Here is a 19,636-nt window from a genome sequence, read left to right as displayed (position 1 = left end):
AAAAAAAACATCCACAAAATAAAAGTTCTTAAACAAAAAATAATGTAGTTATTGCTGTGTGTCACAATCATAATGGAGGTAATGGACATGATATGCTCCACCATATATAGACACCAATTTATTTGAATGAGCCCCGTACAGAGGACCACAGACGCCCGGGTTTGTTCTCCTACAGCTTTGCATGGTTCAGTGTTCTTCAGGAATCTCACACAAGTAAGAAAAAACATATCTACATCAGTCAGGAAGACAGTTGTTGATCGTGAATGTTAACCAGTAGAGGGCGCCATTTATCTGAGCAACACTGGAGCGCCTCGTCTGAGATGCAACTCACTGCTTCCTTGTATTTGCACAATTTACTGCACATGATTATAATTTAGTTATATTTACTTTACAGATTCACATCATGCTGTAATATATGATGCACTTTACAGATGTAACTGCCAAACAGTTAAGTATAAATTGAAATCGGTTAAGATTTTGAATTAGCTCAAATTTAGCTTACACTGTTGTGTACTACTTAAACAACACTGAATCACTGGATCCGGTAATAAAATGAGTACTTTTACTTGATGCATTCAGTCGATAATACCTTTGGACTCCTACTTATATAAACATTTGAATGCAATACTTTTACTGTTTTTAAGTTCACAGTTATTTTTTTTTTTAGGTTGATGTGGTGATTTCTCATTTTTAATGTAGGGTCTGTATATAAAGGCATTTCATAGCATCATTTAAATCATTCTGGTTATATGAACAAACAAACACCAACTATATAACTATATAACAGAATACTATTGCCACTGTGTGTGTGAGTTTTTATTCTACCACTAGAAGACGCCAAAGATTTAAAATCCAGCTTTAGCTGCTTGTTACTACTTTATAAGGCTTAGACTAGACATGACATGAATGCATCAGGGCACTGATGTGTAGGCTGATAATGTACTGGAAACTCTAGATGTGTTTTATCCTACACACAGGACACGCAATAAAAGACAAACAATGATATCAATAATTAGAATATATAAATAAAAAAGCAGTTAAAATATTTCCCATAGTCACCTATAGCATGTCAATAATGTAATGCTACAACTCTGACCAGGCCCAGTGACGGCCCTGGTCAGAGCTGGTGGTCAACCTGGTCAACTTTTACTTCAGTGATATTTGAAATGCAGTACCTGTAAACGTTACTCGTAATGGATGTTTTACCGTAGTATTTCTACTTTTACTTCAGTAAAACATCTGGTCCCTGCTCACCAAGACGTTGTGTTTTGTAACGACTACAGAACACTTCCTGAACAGGAGATCCTTCTGGCAAAAACAAGTGACCTACCATCAAAAGCACCCCATTGGTTTTAACTGAGAAACACACACGCACACACACACACACGCGCGCGCGCACACACACACACACACACACACACACACACACACACACACACACACACACACACACACACGCATGCCTATCCCACGTGTTTTGGGCTGATGGTTGAAACCAGTCAACAAGTTGCTCATTCAGAGCTGCTCCATTAAACAACATAACATGTGTTGTAATAACTTGTATTATTATTATTAATCTTTTGTAATGATTCAGTCAGACTTTCACTTTTTTTCTCAATGTGCATGAATACACTGTTTTCTCGATTTTTTTTCACTTTATTTTTCTGAAGCTCAGTGTGGCTCATTTAGAAAAAGGGGGAAATCACATTTTGCAACAAAACTACAAAAGTGTTTTCTTCCAGATTACTTTTGTTTCGGATGTTTCACAACAAGGATAAATCAAAGTGATCATAGGAGGGAGGTTCAGACCGCTGTTTGTGTCCCGCATGAAAAAAAATGTAATTGAGAATGTTGTTTCAAAATGGCAAAGCCCCACAGCAACACTTCATATTGTTAACAGACACATGCAGCAAAGTTGCCTTGAAACACAGGTTTGAATCAGAAACTGACATTCCTAGAAAATGTTCATATAAGTACTTTTTGGTTTATAAACTCTGAGAATAAATTTAACTGCAATGTTTGGAGAAATGTACAGTGCATGCAAACTCTTTGGACTAATCTGGATTTAGCAACATTTAGTTTATGTTTGACGCAGGCGGCATTGAAAAGTAAAGCCAATGAGAAAGTTAGTTAAACTTGCATTCTCTCTGCTGGCCATCAGGGGGCGACAAAACTATGTTATGTAGAAATCACGAAAAATTACCCGAGATCTCACTTTATTGATTACCTCAAGACACATTCTGTATGCGCTCAATGTCTAGGTTTCAAGTCTCCTTCATTACATCATGACATTTATTTAGTTAATTAAAGTATAATTTGGAGTAAAATAGACAATAACACCTCTGCAAGTTGAATATGGTCACCCCCATACACTGGTTGCAAAAAAAAACCAAGATGGCGAGGTCAAAAAACCAAGATGGCGGAGGCATAAAGTCATTTTCTGTCCATATTGTCTGAAATGTGTACGTTTAGCAAAAGTGTATTTTATACAATGTTCCTTCAAATGCAGCCAAAATGTGTTGATCACTTCCAAAACCGCCTTCTTCACATGTGTACCCACAAACTCATGACACTTGTTTTGAGTTCACTTCTACTCACATTTTAGGTGACTGACACTTGGCAGCTCTCCAAAGCAAAGAGTGTGATTGAGAAACAAGAGGTAAAGTCACGCTTGCCTGTGTTATAACACTTGGCAGTGTTTTTGTGTGCTCTTTCTGCCCATCAAAGGCTTTGAGTTCAACACTAATAGAAAAAACTAAACAAGATGGCAATATTTAATCTGTGTCGTTGAGAGGCTGAGGGGACAAACACATGTGAAGGTTTTGGATTTAAAAGCCTCGTATGATATTCAACACACATCACGTTTGAGCTTTTATTGTTAATAATGAACTAATTATGTCTTAAAAAATGAACACAGGTTACGTTAAATTCAAAATACCTAATAAAGAGGACACAATGATAAAAAAGCTTATCAAATTGAAAACAAAAAAGGATCATAGAAGCAATGATGTCAGTAGCGAGCAGCATAAATATGTAAAATGGGAAAGTATGTAATAATCCAAATTACAAAAAGATAAGGCTCTGTCTTGTAAGGAAACTCATATGACAAATAAAAACAGAACTTGTACGTAAATACAAAAAATACACATATATATTGTTGATTTTTGTTTATTTGCACGCACAAAAAAGAAAAGAAACCAGTAATTTGGAAGATAATGTCTTCAACGCAACATCCCAAATAATGAGATATCATAAGACAAAAATCTTTCTAGAATAGTTGTAAACTTTGACTCAAGAGTCAGACAAACTGTATTAAAAGGACTTATGAGCTTTGAAGAGAAGCGATGACAATAATTCTCTCTCAGACACTGAATAAACCAATAGAGGTCCTCCAAAGGTTTTAGAACGGGGATGCACACATGGTGAATATTTCTAATCACAAAATACATCCATACATTAAAGCACGAAGAAACACTTCTATTAAGTTGAAAATATCAAATATGCTATTTGAAATTTAATGCAAATTTTAAAAAAAAGCTCCATTAATATTATGTCTTCAACTTTGTCACACAAACTGTGTCAAACAGTTTTTTTTTTCCAAAGCTACTCATCTTTATTGGAAAGTGCCTCTATGATGCCGACACCTGCTGGTGACCCCTCGCTGTCCTCATTCTTAAAGTATGAAGTTTAAGCATTTAATGTTTAAATGCCAAGAATAAGAGCTGATGTATTACAAGCGACCCACATTCAAAGCTGGGATGGTTGAAGAATTAAATATGTATCTTGAGTACAGAGACGATGAAGAAATGAACTTATCCAAAGCCTTTCTCAGTGGTCGTCACCAAAGCAGCACTGTTTGAAAAATGAAAAAAGCAACATGGTGTTTATTAACAAAGTACATTTATTTAAGGACTGTATTACATAAGTACAATTTTGAGATACTTTACTTAAGTATTTCCATGTTCCTCTACTTTATACTTATACTCATTTATCCTACTTTGTACTTCACTACGTTAGTTTTATGAATTTAGTTGATACTTTACAGCTTCAGATTATTCATACAAAATATGATCAACACATTAAATATAACCTGATTATAGATTAAGCTAAGGTGAAATAATATTCCTCGCCGAATAAGTAAAGCAGTGCTGTAACATTCCTCTCTCTATAGGAGATAATTGTGAAGGGTTATGTAAGTGTAAAACTTTTGAAAATCTTTGAAATGCTCCTCCTTTTTATCGACATTACAGTTACTATGTATGGTTATTTCAGCAAGACGACCAATAAAAGATGACGAGAGATCAAAAAAAAAGAAAGAAGAGAAATATGAAGACGCTGAAAGAAAAGCTACTTCCCAGGCAAGACAACAACAAAGAGGAGAGACGGGGACATGACATCGATCGAAGGTTGCTGGCTGGATTTGAACCAGTGACCTTGTAGTTAGTTGAATGGCATCTGAATCACTGGGTCACCATGACGCACACACCAGACCTTTTCATGTGTCGACATTGAAATGACCCTGACATCCAATGAGACGGGACGTCCTCTCTTGTATCCTGCAGTGGTGGAAGGTCCAATCCATCAATACAACAATCTAGAAACACGAGTCCCGCATGTCACATCGAGAAGTACAGAAGTATTATGAGAAACAAATACTGAATTGAAAAAATGAATAATGCCTTTGTAACTCATTTAGATCACACCCCCGGTCGTAGAGCATTTGTCCATATTCAGGCGCCATTGATATCTGAAACATAGCAAGACGCTTCTTTTTTTTGTGAGGGTTTAATAATTCAAAACGTGTCTTATAAGTTCATCATTTGTTTTGCATGGAAAATATTACTTGTTGACTTTTTTAGAAACATTTATTCAGAACCAGAGCTCCCTCTTGGTTTACACTGTCTCAAAATAATAGTGATAGGGTCTAAAATGTAATAAAAAAAGAGCCCCTAAGGTGTAAATCTGCTATTTGATTGATTAACGTAATGCAACTGTTGCTCTTACACAATCATACACAACACACACACACATGTGTCCAACAAATGGAACAGCGGGTTCACAACAAGCTGCTTGTTGCCCAGGCAAAATAAATCCTCCAATTGCACAACACAGGAGGAAAACTGCCCCAAGTACACACACACACACACGCACACAGCTGCCAAAATGTGTAATAGTTATTTGATCAGGTCATGTTGACAGATTGACCCTTTAATGATAAACAGACGGACATCTCCGCTGAGCGCCGCAGGAGGCAGTAGACCGCAGGGCCCTGACTTCCGCTGCAAGCCGTTAATAGCGAACACAGCTCGGGTCAAAGGAATAAACACGCCGCCGGCGACGCACACAAACCTCCCATCCCCGAGTTTATCATTTGTGTTTTTGTTTTTTACCGTACATGGAAGGCACGAACAAAATGTTTTTCTGACCCTGTGACCCTCTGAGCCAAACGCTTGATAAGGCATCAGTCAGTTCAAAACAAGTTTTGAAGAAAACAGTATACATTATGTACTGCGTTGATTTGTTGATCCTTTGATACAGTGGGATCATGAAGTATTGACTTTGGCAATACTAATCGCTGTTTTGTTATTAATGTGTTTAACACAGGTCCAATGTATTCTACATGTAATAACCAATAATGATGAAGTCAAACCACATTTTACTGATGTAATTCAAAATAAATTGTAGAGATAATAAAGGATGATCAAATAAACAGGACGTACTTGAGCTCAAGTGTTTTAACATATTTGCCAAAACATTTGTATTTTATTTTAAACGTGTTCATATGAGGCTAAAACCTATTATTTTCTTTATATATTTGGAAATAATTCCAAAACCTGTTTTTTTGATTTGTCTTTATGGGGATTATCTGTATTATTTATTGACCAAAAGGTTTATTATAAATGAACCAATAAAGCGTGAAAACTGTTGTTTTGATCGCCTCCTAAACTCTTCGTTCATTAAAAATAGTTTAACCCCAATTTCCCAGAGAGGGAAACCAAGGCAATGACTTTCCATATGAAATCTATCCTGATTCATCAGATACTTAAAGGGAAACTCTACGTCTTGGTTTGTAACTCCATGCTCTCAGGAATATCTCGTTGACAAAACAACAACTTTTGAGCTTGTCAGTTAATTTGTGACCTTGGAAACAACAGTGGGCAAAACAATTCAACTCAAGGTCCACTTACTTTCATATATGTGTCTCTTTCTACCACGTCTTGTGTTTCCTAATATGTTTATATCTGTTTACGTGCATCCCTCTGGCTTGTTATTGAAACGTGCTATACCCGATTACACTTGTCTTGCCTCGTTCTGGAGCTTTTGACCGCTTCAGTCTTCATCAGCAGTTGCAGTTTGTTCACTTGTGGTGGATCTTTCGGTGTTTAAGAGTTGTTTTTCTGAACAATTTTCACGTCATCCTTTAGGCCAACATGGATGAGACGAGCTGGAAGTTTAATCATCAACAGTTTCATGTCAACTGAGTGAACTCAACCTGCTGATGAAGACCACGTGATACAGTCAAAAGACCTTGAGTCGAGATTGTTTTGTCACTGAAAACTTGTCTCCTTTATTCCTGAACTCCTGGTTTTCATTTCCCTCTCTCCAAAGGTTTTAACTCTTTAAAAACACTTTGCTTGTACTGTCAACTGCACACAAAAAGTAGTTAAATCCCACAGAGGCTTAACTTAATGCTGAACAGAAGCAATTAAAGTTTTATAGTGCTCTTTCGTAGAAAATGACTTCCGCTACGGTGAAATAATATTTATCACCCAATAAACTGTCACTGATGCATTATTGAGAGTAACTGCCTCACAACATTTACAAGAAAGGGCTCTAAATATTCTTCTGATTATCAAAACGTTCAGGACACACAGACGGGAAACTCCAGCTTGTTTTTCAACTTTCTGTCCTCCGCTGTAAAAAAAAAAAAAAAAAGAAAGAAAAAAAAAAAAAGAGCGCAACGGGTTTCCAGCGACAGATCAGAGTCCTCCAGCAGGAGACCTTGAGGAGGTGGTTCAGGGAGAAATCAATGCGGTTAAATTAAATACAGTAGCATAAACAGAGTGTGGAAAGAGACATGGAGGGAGACAGCAAGCACGCACACATATGTTGGCGTGATTACGCAGTTCGGGGTTATTGATCAGATGGGCGGCCTCATCAATGTGTAATAACTTCTGTGGAGAGGTCAGTCACTCTGTGGACCAAGGCGAGCCTGCACACACGCAAGCAACTGTACAATAATACTGCGGATATTGTTCTTTATCGGATATGTTTTCTCATTTTAGACAGCGAATAAAGACGTACTCTGATTAATTGAGTATAATACAAGTAGAAGTACCATGGTATGTAATGCCCATGTAAATGAACCAATTTTAGAGTACTATAGTACTGCATCATACACAAGCATAGCACAACAACAACATGAGACATATATTTATATACAATGTCCTGATTGTAGATTAATCTCAAGGTTTGTGTAGCATTTTTAGATTTAATTTTAGTTTAGGAAAATGGTTGTTAACCCATCTTGCACATTAGGGGGCAACTTGGGGTTCAGTGTCTCGCTCAAGGACCCTCTGACATGCAGGGAGGAGGAGCTATCGAACCGCCAACCTTGTGATCAAAAGAGCCCCTAACCCCTCCCCCTCCCCTCCCCAAACACACACACACACACCCACCCTGCCGTCACGCCTGCATGAACATCTACAGAACGCATTATAACTTGTACATATGTGCTCCCTCCGGGTGGGTTTATTGAGGGTAAGAAGTCTTTCAAAGTGGGAGGTACTGCACCTTATCACTGTCACATCAACGCAAATAAGTGCTGGGAGGGAGGCATCACTTTCCTCCCTGTTGGCACAGGAGAGGTCGATCGGTGCATGTTTTTTAGCTCATTCACTCATTTACTTACCACCCCTTTCACCCCCTGTGTGTGTGTGTGTGTGGAAGGGGGGGCACACACACACACACACACACGCACACACGCACACGCACTGACACACACACGTAGGTTGTAAGAGTTCAGAGCAGGGTACACAAGGACCCCTCTGAACTCAACAAGTTGGCTCCTTTCCAACAAATATCTCACCTCAGTTGCACAGCTCATAACAGTCTCCGTGCTCTCCTTGCCTTGTACACACACATACACACACACACACACACACACACACACACACACACACACACACACACATAAAGAACAGGTTAATACACTGACGTACTTTCCAAAACAACTGGGTTAGCCCTGGGCAAGCGTACTGAACAGCATTTAAAAAAAACGTCTTTTGCTCAGTCTGGATGACCTCGGGGGCTTCGTTTCCCTACAACATCAAAACACAGTGTGGGCACAGCCTGGCAGCAGAGCCAGACAGATGTTGTAACAGCCAGCGTGAGTGATGAGCCGGTTAAAACGGCATCAGACTTTATAAACACAATTGAAGATGATCGACAAAATGGAAAAGCAGGGGAACGGTAAAAAAAACAACAAGAGTCGAAGGGATCGAAACGATCACAAACGACAGTCACGTAGAAGTCCACTGCACACATGTTTGAACGAGCACTTGTTGCTTTTACACGTGTTTTGGTAAAGCATTTTTTAAAATGATATTTAATCGGGTATTTGGTGAACTTTAACTGTGCCGGACAGCAGATTTTGTTGTCTTTGGACAGAGCCAGGCTATTGGTTTTCCACCGGTTCCCAATCCTCATGGTAAGCTAAGCTAACCGGCTGCTGGCTGTAGCTCCCTGTGCAGACGCGGGAGCGGTATCCATCTTCCCATAATCGGTAAGAAAGCAAACAAGGGTATTTTATAAGACATTCAACTTTTCCATTGAGAAAGCTAGATAGCGCCGGGAAAAGTAAAGAATAGTTTGATTTCATAGTCTTATTGTTGATACAGAAATTGTAATTATAATCTTAAATAATTGCTTGGCTTTTCTTTTAAAAAGCCGAGCGCGACAGTAATGAGCTGTGCGACTCCGCGCAGCGCGCTTAAAATTTGAGAATATTTTAACTATAAAATGCGCTGATAAACGCAAGAAAAACGCGCTGCGCAGCGTTTAAAAAGCGCGCATGAAAGGCGTGCCGTACCATCGGGAATCAATGGTTTTGCTAGCGACGCGTTTTTCAGAGTCACGTCTGGTGTGATCGACCCCTTAAGTGTGGGCAGCTAGTGGCTCTGTCAGGCTGGAAATAAACACTCACGTCACCATGCTAACAAGCTAACAAAGGCAATGCTAACACGCTAACGTTGAGCATTTACCATGTTCACCATCTCCGAATAGTGTGTTCACAGCCTAACATTTGCTAATTAGTTGATTAAAGACAGACAAACAGCTGATGGGAATGTCCATTTTTAGTTTTGCAGATTCAATTGGTCAGAAAATATTGATTTATAAGTTTAACCTGATGATGGCGCTGGATAAAAAGTCAAGGGATGATCAAATTATTCACTACATCAACGTAGAAGTCTGAACCAAATGTCATGCCGAGCAATCCAACAGTCGAGATATCACACTCAAAACCACAAACGTAAACATGTTGCTGGCACTGAACTCAGTCGCATACATTTTCTGGACATCATAAATGTCTGCACCAAATTTCATGGCAATCCATCCAGCAGTTGTTGAGATATTACCATCAACAGACCGGCGATGCCACCCACCGAGCCACGCACTAGCATGACTAAACAAAGTATGCTATTACGACCAGTACGGGCTCTCGCCTTGTTGGCGCCCAAGCAACATCTGGAAATGCAGATGCAACACACACATTCCTGCTGCTGATGGCTTCCGATAACAGATAAAGCACTTGAGATGCAAGCAGTTGTGACTAAAATCATTGGTAAGAACCAGTCACAGGTTTGTCAAACTCAAATCAAAGGAGAATCTTTCTCAGGTGATTTCGTAACAGTCTGCCTCAGCTCTTGAAATTGCTCGCCACCGTTCTGGGTGGTTTGCTCATATGGAAATGCATGTTGACATCATCTATTACAGACGCAATGAACAAGTATGGATATGTTGTTGCTTTCTGGGTGGAGAGTCATCAAAACATGGCTTGTGCAACTAATTTCTTCAGTGGAAAAAGTAGTTGCAATAACTTGTTCCTCTTCGCCCGCATGTGATCACCCCTGGTAGCACACACACACACACACACGCACACCCACACACGCACACACACACTTTGCCACGAAGAGGGTGTTTAGTTTGAGCAACAGTGTCTCAACATGCTTGTTTTGATGATTTTCATCCACATTTTCCCCATTTCCGAGTTTCTCTTCTTGTGTTTAATACGTCATTGAGCAATGTAGTTCTGCTCCCAATGAAACCTGATATTGTTACAGTACGCTGAGGAATGTTTTCAACCCGATGAGTGGCAGGGTGTGTTCACATCGCTTTGCTCGTTCCTGAAAAGCCTCCTTTGAGACTCCCCTGTTTGCTTACTCTCTCTTTATGAATGAGAAGTAACACATGCCACATGTCATTCAAGAATCAACGCATAACATTTCCGTTAAGGGCTCTGTTCTGCAAACCAGAGCTCTGGGTACTGTTGTAACAGATGTGAAGAACTGTCCGTCACTCTGTAGTAAACAACGCTGTTGTCCAGCCAGGAGGTGTTATGTTCTTATGCTTGACACGGTTTCATCTGTTCACGCTCACTCCAACTAAAGAACCATGAAGTGGGTACTCCATCTCTGCTCCCTTTGGTGCAAATACCGTGGAGGGGAATCATATATCTGAAGGGTTACCGTCAGTTCAGCTTACTTGTATGTACACTATATGTACAGAAAGGTTATTTGCCATTGAGGCTTTGGAATATAAATGAATACCCATTACAAACCAATCATAATCAGTTACATGTATTGAAAACTGCCAAACTGCCAATGTGTCAAAAGATGACTCTGAATTTGACAGAATTAGCACATGGTGTTTTTGACCACGTATCATGGCTGTTTTTTTGCTTGGTTGTCATTCATACATGTTTTCTGACCTAAATCATAACTTTATACGTTTTATTTGCACTGAAATTGGAAAAAAAAAAACCAAAGAATATCCTGCCCTCGCACTAGTTATTATGTGGGCTCTGTAACATTACGTGCAGGACCAAAACTGCAGTCTCTATTCCCAAACAAAGTATAAATACTGTACTTGTGTCTTAATAATGCATTTTAGGCTTTTCGTGTGCCATTTTAGGCAACCATGTTGCCGTGAAACGTCCAAAGGTGGGTTTAGGCAACACACTTTGATGCTCTTCGTACCCCTCTAGCGTCAGTTTGGGATGTGGCAGAGAAGCTGTCAGTTTCCACTCGGTACATGCATAGTATCCTTTCAAAATGAACCTCTGTCCTCACAGGAATTTACACTAAGGCAACAAATCCACATAATTAGGATAAAGTAAAGAAAAGCTTTGTTGAATAGCTAAAAAAGAAGGAGAACGTTGACTCTGATTCAAGCAGTGTATAATACTTATCAAGGTCCCGCATTAATATTAATATCCACTCTGCCAAGTTATATAAGACCTGCTGTTAATAAAGCTACAGTCACTTTGAGAATGTGGCTGTAAACTAAGTTGTCAGGCCACTTTTGCATCTCTCTCTCTCTCTCTCTCTCTCTCTCTCTCTCTCTCTCTCTCTCTCTCTCTCTCTCTCTCTCTCTCTCTCTCTCTTTCTCTCTCTCTCTCTATATATATGTTTGTTTCTCATTGGTATCACTCCTTGATTATATCACATACAGTTAAATTAACTTTATTTTGCCTTCGATGAGGACAAAACAGTTGTTTGAGGAACTTTTAGAGGCGTGTTGTTTTGCTGAAGGATGGTTTCTTTGGTCACGAACCCTCGTGAACCACAAATGAGGAAATATGAGCTGCATTATTGTTGTTTAATTCTATCAGCACCTTTGAATGCCAACCAGCAGGCAGGCTGACAGGACATCAGTGCATGATGACATCCACCAAAGAGCTCCTGTTTAGAATGATAAGATAACAGAGGCAGGGCGATGAGTTGATGAGGCCATGGGGGAACACTGTATCTGGGGGTCAAAACGTTGACAAACTTACCTCTGAGGCTCAGGTCAGTGAAGAGGCCAAAGTGTACCAGATATGGCAACGATGTAATCAACGAAGTTGATTTGGGGCCATAGAAGCGGTGGTGACATAATTACAGCGGAGAAATCATAGTGTGGGACCTGTTTCTTATCACATATATGGTTGTTATTCCTGCATATGGAGCAGTGATTCAAAGAAATGGGACTTTTCTGATGTGGTCGTATTGTTAACAATACCGACAGAAAAAAATGTTCAACTACAGATGTGAACTCAGCGCTCAGGTGTGTTTGCAACGACCATTGTTGATGGAACAAACACAAAACACACAATTAGGGGCGGACTGGGAATATAACTCCGGAAAGGGAATTTAACCCCCCCAAAAAAAAAAAAAAGTTTCTGTTCACTTTCTTTCTGCTTTTGTAGATGCATGTACAACCAATCAGTGACCACAGGCAGAGATTATACCATCAGGTTAAAGTAAGAGGTCTACAGTTTTTAATGACTGTAGTTTCTCGTGTCGTATAGTCACTTTCAGTCCTCCATTACATATTATATTTTTTTACACTGGCCCGGCACTCCAAGCCAATCAGCAGGCCTAAGCCACCAGAAATGTTCCAGGAGCTCCCGATGGGCAGTTTGGACCTGTCCACAATTGGCCAACACCTGTCTAGACTGCAAGTGTGTTTTTCCCTTGCATGTCGAGCACAACAGATACGCTGTCACTGTAATCTATTTGTCTGCACTGGCCTAACCGCAACTTGAAGCTTTCATTCAGGCTTCAAGTCTGTCGTTTTGACAACGCACCCGTAAACGTGAGGGTGATTCCCAATAAAAAAAGACATAAAATAGCTAGTGTATCTACGCAGTCGTGTGTTCACCTGCGGCCTCTACCGGCCGTAGACCAGTTAAGATATATGTTTCTATAAAACAGACAATACAACATATTTTGAGAACGTGTGAGCCACTGCAACTACAAGAGGCCCTTGAGCATGCAGCAATAAATGAGCTTCCAAAATAGTATGTCAACTGGTGCTGCAGTATGCAAGATTAGCCGTGGACAGCCACAGAAATGCACACACACACACACACACGCACACACACGCACACACACACACACACACACACACACACACACACACACACACACACACACACACACACACACACACACAATCACACAATCGCACTATCTTCTGGTGGAGACAATAATAAACATCACACAAAAGTGCGTAAGTTCATAGTAACCACTGACCTCGTCAAATATTCCTGCACTTGTTGCACTCCTTCACTAACCGGCCTTTATGTGCTACAGAGGATTGAACCTGTTAACCTATTGGCTTCATGGTAGTAGGGCAGGATATACAGTACATCAGTGACATATGAGATCACACTACCTGCTAACATGGGTCAGATATTCTTTGACCTCTCAATATCTAAGAGACTGACATCGGTCATCTTCAAACAAGAGTAAAAGTCTGCAGCCATGTCGGCTCACAGCAGCAGCGCTTTGAGCTAAATGCTAACGTCAGCGTGCTTACGCGCTTATGCTGTGTTCACAACAAACGCGGCGCGAACATCTGCGTTGCGTCTACCATGTTAGTTTACTACCTTGACAATAAAAGGGTGTTCACACCAAACACGGTGCAATTATAAAGGAGGCGTGGCTTATTGCTGTCGCTTCTCTCAATGAAAAGAGCAATCTTTTCCGCTATTAACCATGGAAGAAATAACCACTGGTTCTGCTTTATACTTATTGTGGAAGTCACAAAAACACTAGATCATTAAACACCCGCCTGTTTTAGTTCATAACACCATCTGTAGCCGCACACAGCTCGATGAATTTCACCAACAAAGAATTCAAAATAAAATGGCAACCTCCGATGAGGCACTAATATTAGCGGTATTTAATTACCAAGAGCTTTACCATTGTAGATCTAAAAACACGACTGTACTGCTCAGAAGATGCTCACACTGACTCCCGCTCAGCCAAAAGTACAGCTCTCATCGAGACTAATAAATGGTGGTATTCGCCGTACTCTTTCCTTTTTTAAATTTCTTTTTTATAAATATTGTAAACCTAAAAACTCAGTTTTTGGGGACTTTTTCCTCCTCCTCCTCATCCCACAACACAGCAAAGGCTTTAGCGCGACGTCTGCGTGAAACCATTTTGTAAATCAAGTTTTATCGCCCGCTTGCGCGCGCAGCCCCACTCCTGTTTTGCCCTGCACGTTTTCGTCAAGGCGTTTTTTTGAAGCGGCTGCGCTTTCAAAAGTCACGTCTGGTGTGATCGGCCCCTTAATGATGTAATTTCATGGATATTATCCTAATTCACAGTCAACATGCATTCTATTTATTATTAGAGTCAAAGATGATGTCGTAAATTTCCATAGAGTGCGACCGTGAGTTTTCCAGGACACGCAGTTCACTTAGTTCAAAGACCTTTGTTAACTGTACTCTCTCCGTGAACTATAGCAGCAGTTCACCTCAGTCACCCCTGCCTCAACTGACTAACCTCTTCAAAAGGAACGACACAGTGCTAAAATTGTGCATTTTGGGGGAGCAACAATGATGGTGGTTGTGAGGACCCTTTTTACTGTGACATTATTTGGACCCTCTGATTTATTACTTTGTTGTTGCCTATTGATATTTCCCCTTTGCAAGGAAGGGCCTCACTTCTACTAAAACACTTTCCATTCCTTCAGCTTGTTGCTGTCAGAGAAAAGGAAGGGAGGCCCTTCCCCATCCAGGGAATCCTGCACCGAACTCTGAGGCAACAGCAGCCTCAGTGTGCATAGGAGGAGTTCAGCGAGTTCACGGAGATCTCCTTCCTTGCTAGCTCCGGCCCTTCCACATCATCTCTATCAATAGGAATGACCTATTTTCTGGCCGGAGTCAATAATCTATATACTTTTGTGCGACCATTCAAATAAGTAAAACCCTTGTTTGTCAGCGTGACAAATCTTTACGTTTCATGACATTTGCATTGGCTCGATGTCAAGAATGTTAATGCTCAATCGAGGCCACACAGAATGTGCAACGGATCGGCACGCATTGAAAAAATGACAGTTCAAAGTTGTTAAACGGCGAGACTGGAAGTCTTTTGCCTGCATCGTCGCCTGCATTTGTCGTCTGTCAACTCTGTGAGAGCCTCGCGGCTGCACGTGCAGTGGGGTGAGATGTGGTGGAGGAGGGTGAGGGGGGGGGGGGGGCACACGAGGCTCACGGGTGAAGGGTATGGTGGTGGGGTGCTCATGCATAACTCCACTCATGCTCTGTTGTAAATATTTTCAGTCTTAGTGTAAGGGTGGGCTTCGGGGAAGGGGCACTTTACATTCCAGGTCAGATGTTGGGACTGTACGGAGCCATTCCATCTCTACTATGGATCCCAACTAATCTCCTATGCGGCCTCTGCATTATTTATTTTTTCTGCAGCATGGTGGTCTTCACATATATGAATGTGCATCTTTGTGTGCATGTGTGCCTGTGTTTCACCGTCGCATGCGAGTACGGGGCAGCCTCCACTTCAAACCCAATAGCCGAACTCACTGACCTGTCAGTCAATTTGGACAGTTTGAGTCATCAGGTTTGCCTGCTCTGTGTGCTGATGACTCCACTACTTGCCCGAGAAGGTCAGCTGTCCCATATCTCAGTTCATGACTTATCTCTCTGCCTGCTGATGTCCCAACTAAAATGCCCCCACTGATTAAGTGTAAGAGAATTAAGACACAACAGTGATCAAGGTGATATCTGAAAAACGCAGATGATAAAAGTGTTTCAGGAGATCATGAGGGGCTCAGTTGTTCAGTCAAATCAGGATGGTTTGGTTTCATTTCAAACTAATCACACTGTCACCACTAAAAACAACGATATGTTTAACACACAGATGTTTATCGGAAAAAGACAAATCCGGCGTAAAAAAATCGTAATATTTCCTTTTTCATGTTTGAAGCAGACAATAGTATTTTGATAGTTGTTTCAATCTTGTTTTACTTTCTTTTGTGACGCCAATGGGTCATTTTACGTGTTATTTCATATTTTGATGTCTCTTTTAGTGTGTTATGTTTCTGTATCTGTAATTCTTTCACAAAAAAACATTTGTTATCAATTTCCTTAAAAACCATAGTTGCATACACATTGAAAACAATAAAGATGCTCCTTATATTTCAACTTTTTCGCTAAAGATATAGAACACAACATTTCAAATAAAGTATTATGACAGATAATGATTGATGGACCAGTAGCACAAACACACATCTTCCATTTACACATTTATTACAGTAAAAACCTCCTCAGTCACTTATTCCACAAGGTCAGAGAGGGTATTGCGTAGGACTATTTGCCCACAAGAGAACATCCCGAGAAAACATGTTTTCTCTGACTCGCGGTGCCAGCTGTCAGTGACACTGTGTTACTTTGTGTTGAAGATAAAGTATTTCTTAACAACATGCTGCTGTTAAAGTAATAAACCCACGAGAACTGACATTTTCTCTCAATAATAGGCTCAAAACCCAATGTTCACTAATTAAAATTGTATTATTAAATTCTGCAGTTGGCTCATAATTTATGCTTGCGTTGGTATAATATTAAATATGTCCATTAATATTTCAGCTTTGTGATTAATGCACTTCTGTTTCATATATTTTATAACTATTAATTTCATTATTTTCAAAACTATTTTCAGAATTAATAGATAATCTATCAATCTATAAAATAGTACACGTGTGTCGATGTTGTTTTGACGTAGCTGTCCCATAATGAGGGATGATACTGCCTACAGGTGGGAGACTGACCATCTGGTGACCTGGTGCAGACGGAACAACTTGAAGCTGCAACACTAAAATAATGCTTTACAAAGCAGGACAAAGCATTATGTTAGTGTTGCACCTCTATAAAGTTGGCATTCATATAAGTTTGACAAAAATTGACAGACAGAGGAGGAAATATCCAGACTTTTAGTCCGTACACGACTCAAGAAGGGATTTGTTGATGAACCCGACTGCAGCTGAGAAGAAACTCTTGTTGTGGCATGAGGTCTTGGTGCTAATGGACCGCAGCCTCCTGCCAGAAGGAAGGGACTCGAACAGTTTGTGTCCAGATTGCAGGATATAGCGAATAATAAAAGCGAATAATACGCTGCAGCCCGCCCTTGTCCTTGGCAGTGGCTGCAGCGTACCAGATGCTGGTGGAGGAGCCGAGGATGGACTCAATAATGGCGGTGCAGAAGTGCACCATCATGGTCTTTGGCAAGTTGAACTTCTTCATCTAACTCAGGAAGAACATCCTGTGCTAAGCCTTCTTGAGGATGGAGCTGATGTTCAAGGTCCTGGGTTATGATGGAGCCCATAACAGAAAGACTCCATGTGTCGATGAGGAAGAGGGTCTGTGTCGGAACCTTGTCCTCTCACTACTGGGGTCCCTCAAGGCTCCGTCCTGGGTCCTCTCCTTTTCTCTCTGTACACAAACTCTCTCGGCTCTGTCATTCGCTCGCATGGCTTTTCCTACCATAGCTATGCTGATGACACCCAATTGATCCTCTCGTTTCTCCAATCAGAAACGCAGGTAGCAGCACCAATCTCTGCCTGCCTGACTGATATCGCTCAGTGGATGTCCGGACACCACCTGAAAATTAACTCTGACAAAACTGAACTACTTTTCCTTCCAGGAAAAAGCTCTCCCATCCATGACCTCACTATTACCTTCAACAACTCGGTGTTGGCCCCGAGCTAAACTGCTAGGAACCTCGGTGTGACTCTCCTCAGTCAACTCTCCCTGAATGCCAACATTACCGCAACAACACGTTCCTGTAGGTACGTGCTGTATAACATCAGGAGAAAACGTCCCTTTCTCACTCAGAAGTCGGCACAGGTTCTCATTGAGGCTCTGATCATCTCATGACTACTGTAACTCCCTCCTGGCAGGTCTACATGCCAACTTCATTCAACCTCTTTAGCTCATCCAGAATGCAGCACCTCGACTGGTCTTTAACCTCCTAAAAGTCAGCCACACTACTCCCCTACTACGTGCCTTTCACTGGTTATCGGTGGCTGCCCAGGACAGCAGAAAATGTCTACATCTTCCGTCGCAAACCAAAAACACATCTTTTTTTTTTTTACTATACCTTGAATAGGGAAGGTATCGCAGTAGTAGCACTTAAATAGCACTTACTGAAAGGACTTTGTAGTTTTACTTTATTGAAGAAATTGTACTTTCCTGATTCTTGTTAGTCTGAGTTTGTGCTCACAGTTGAATGTACTTATTGGAAGTCGCTTTGGATAAAAGCGTCAGCTAAATGAAACGTAACTGCCAGCCGCCATTAGCTGAGCTTAGCATAAAGACTGCAATTGGGAAAACAGCTGGCCTGCCTAAAAGTAACAACATGTGTTTATCAGCAGTTTGAAAGCTCATTAAGGAATACATTATATGTTGTTTAGTTTTTGATCAATACCAAGGGAAGTCACTGTACGAAACAAACTAAATGGGGGTGATTGACGTGTGTTTGTGTGTGTGTGTGTGTGTGTGTGTGTGTGTGTGTGTGTGTGTGTGTGTGTGTGTGTGTGTGTGTGTGTGTCACACCTGGAGAGCCTCTCCTTCAGTCAAGGTTCAAGGTTGTTCAAAAGCCACCTGAGAGTCTGTGAATGAGCACGTTTACAACGCAGGGCCCCTGCACGTGTTATACAAGTCACGCAAGTGTATAGTGAGAGGCTGAGTGAGCGGGAGAGTTAGTATGTGAGTGAGTGGGCGAGCGGGTCCAATATCACCAGGTGTTTTTCTCTGCAGATAAACCCATTAACTCACAGAGCTGGTATCAAAAAACTGATTTACAAAAGTCATCAAGTTAGGATTGTCTCTTTAGATTATCTTCCTGCTTGCTTTGCATATATTTAAGATATCTGGCAATTAGATTTTATTCTAAGAGGCCGCATGGAAATATCTGGAAACCCTGTAATTACTGAATGACGTGCGTGTTTCTGAGGATCACCTGAGGATATTTGAGACCATCAATATTTCTGCTGAGATGAAGCAGTAACGTGTGAGCGAGTTACAATGCAGTTACCCACTTTACCCCTCCACAAAGAACAAACAAAGCAAACACACACACACACACACACACACACACACACACACACACACACACACACACACAGAGTGGCTGCAATCTGTCAAATATTTGTCCACGGTGCAGAAGTGTGGCAGTAGTATTTGCTCTGCCAAAGTTTCGTTTCTTCCAATCGCGGGTCGCTCTTAAACGCGGTTCAAGCGAACTGCGTCACCTCCGATGTGGCCCGTGTGTTTATTTATAAAGGGGAGGGGGGCTGGGGGGGACTTCCTCGGTCTATCTGGGGTCATACCCTCCCAACGTGGATAAATGAATGGTGGGCTCGACGGCCACACCATGCAGGACCGATCGCTGATTGGTTCCGTGCACGGCAGGAATAAACACTCTCAGGGTATAAATATATCGTGGTAAGGTGTGACACTTCTAAGAAACGAGAAACTCCAAAGATAAATAACAGAGGAAGAGCTGCGATTGAACATCAAACTATTCCGCTATTTTTTTTCTTTTCTTTCTTTAAATCTACAAGTTTGAGG

The sequence above is a fragment of the Clinocottus analis genome, unplaced genomic scaffold (genome assembly GCF_023055335.1).
Source record: "Clinocottus analis isolate CAN_PGR_092001 unplaced genomic scaffold, fCliAna1.0.p SCAF_3, whole genome shotgun sequence".
Classification (NCBI taxonomy): Eukaryota; Metazoa; Chordata; class Actinopteri; order Perciformes; family Cottidae; genus Clinocottus; species Clinocottus analis.
Note: the sequence above shows the minus strand (reverse complement) of the source record.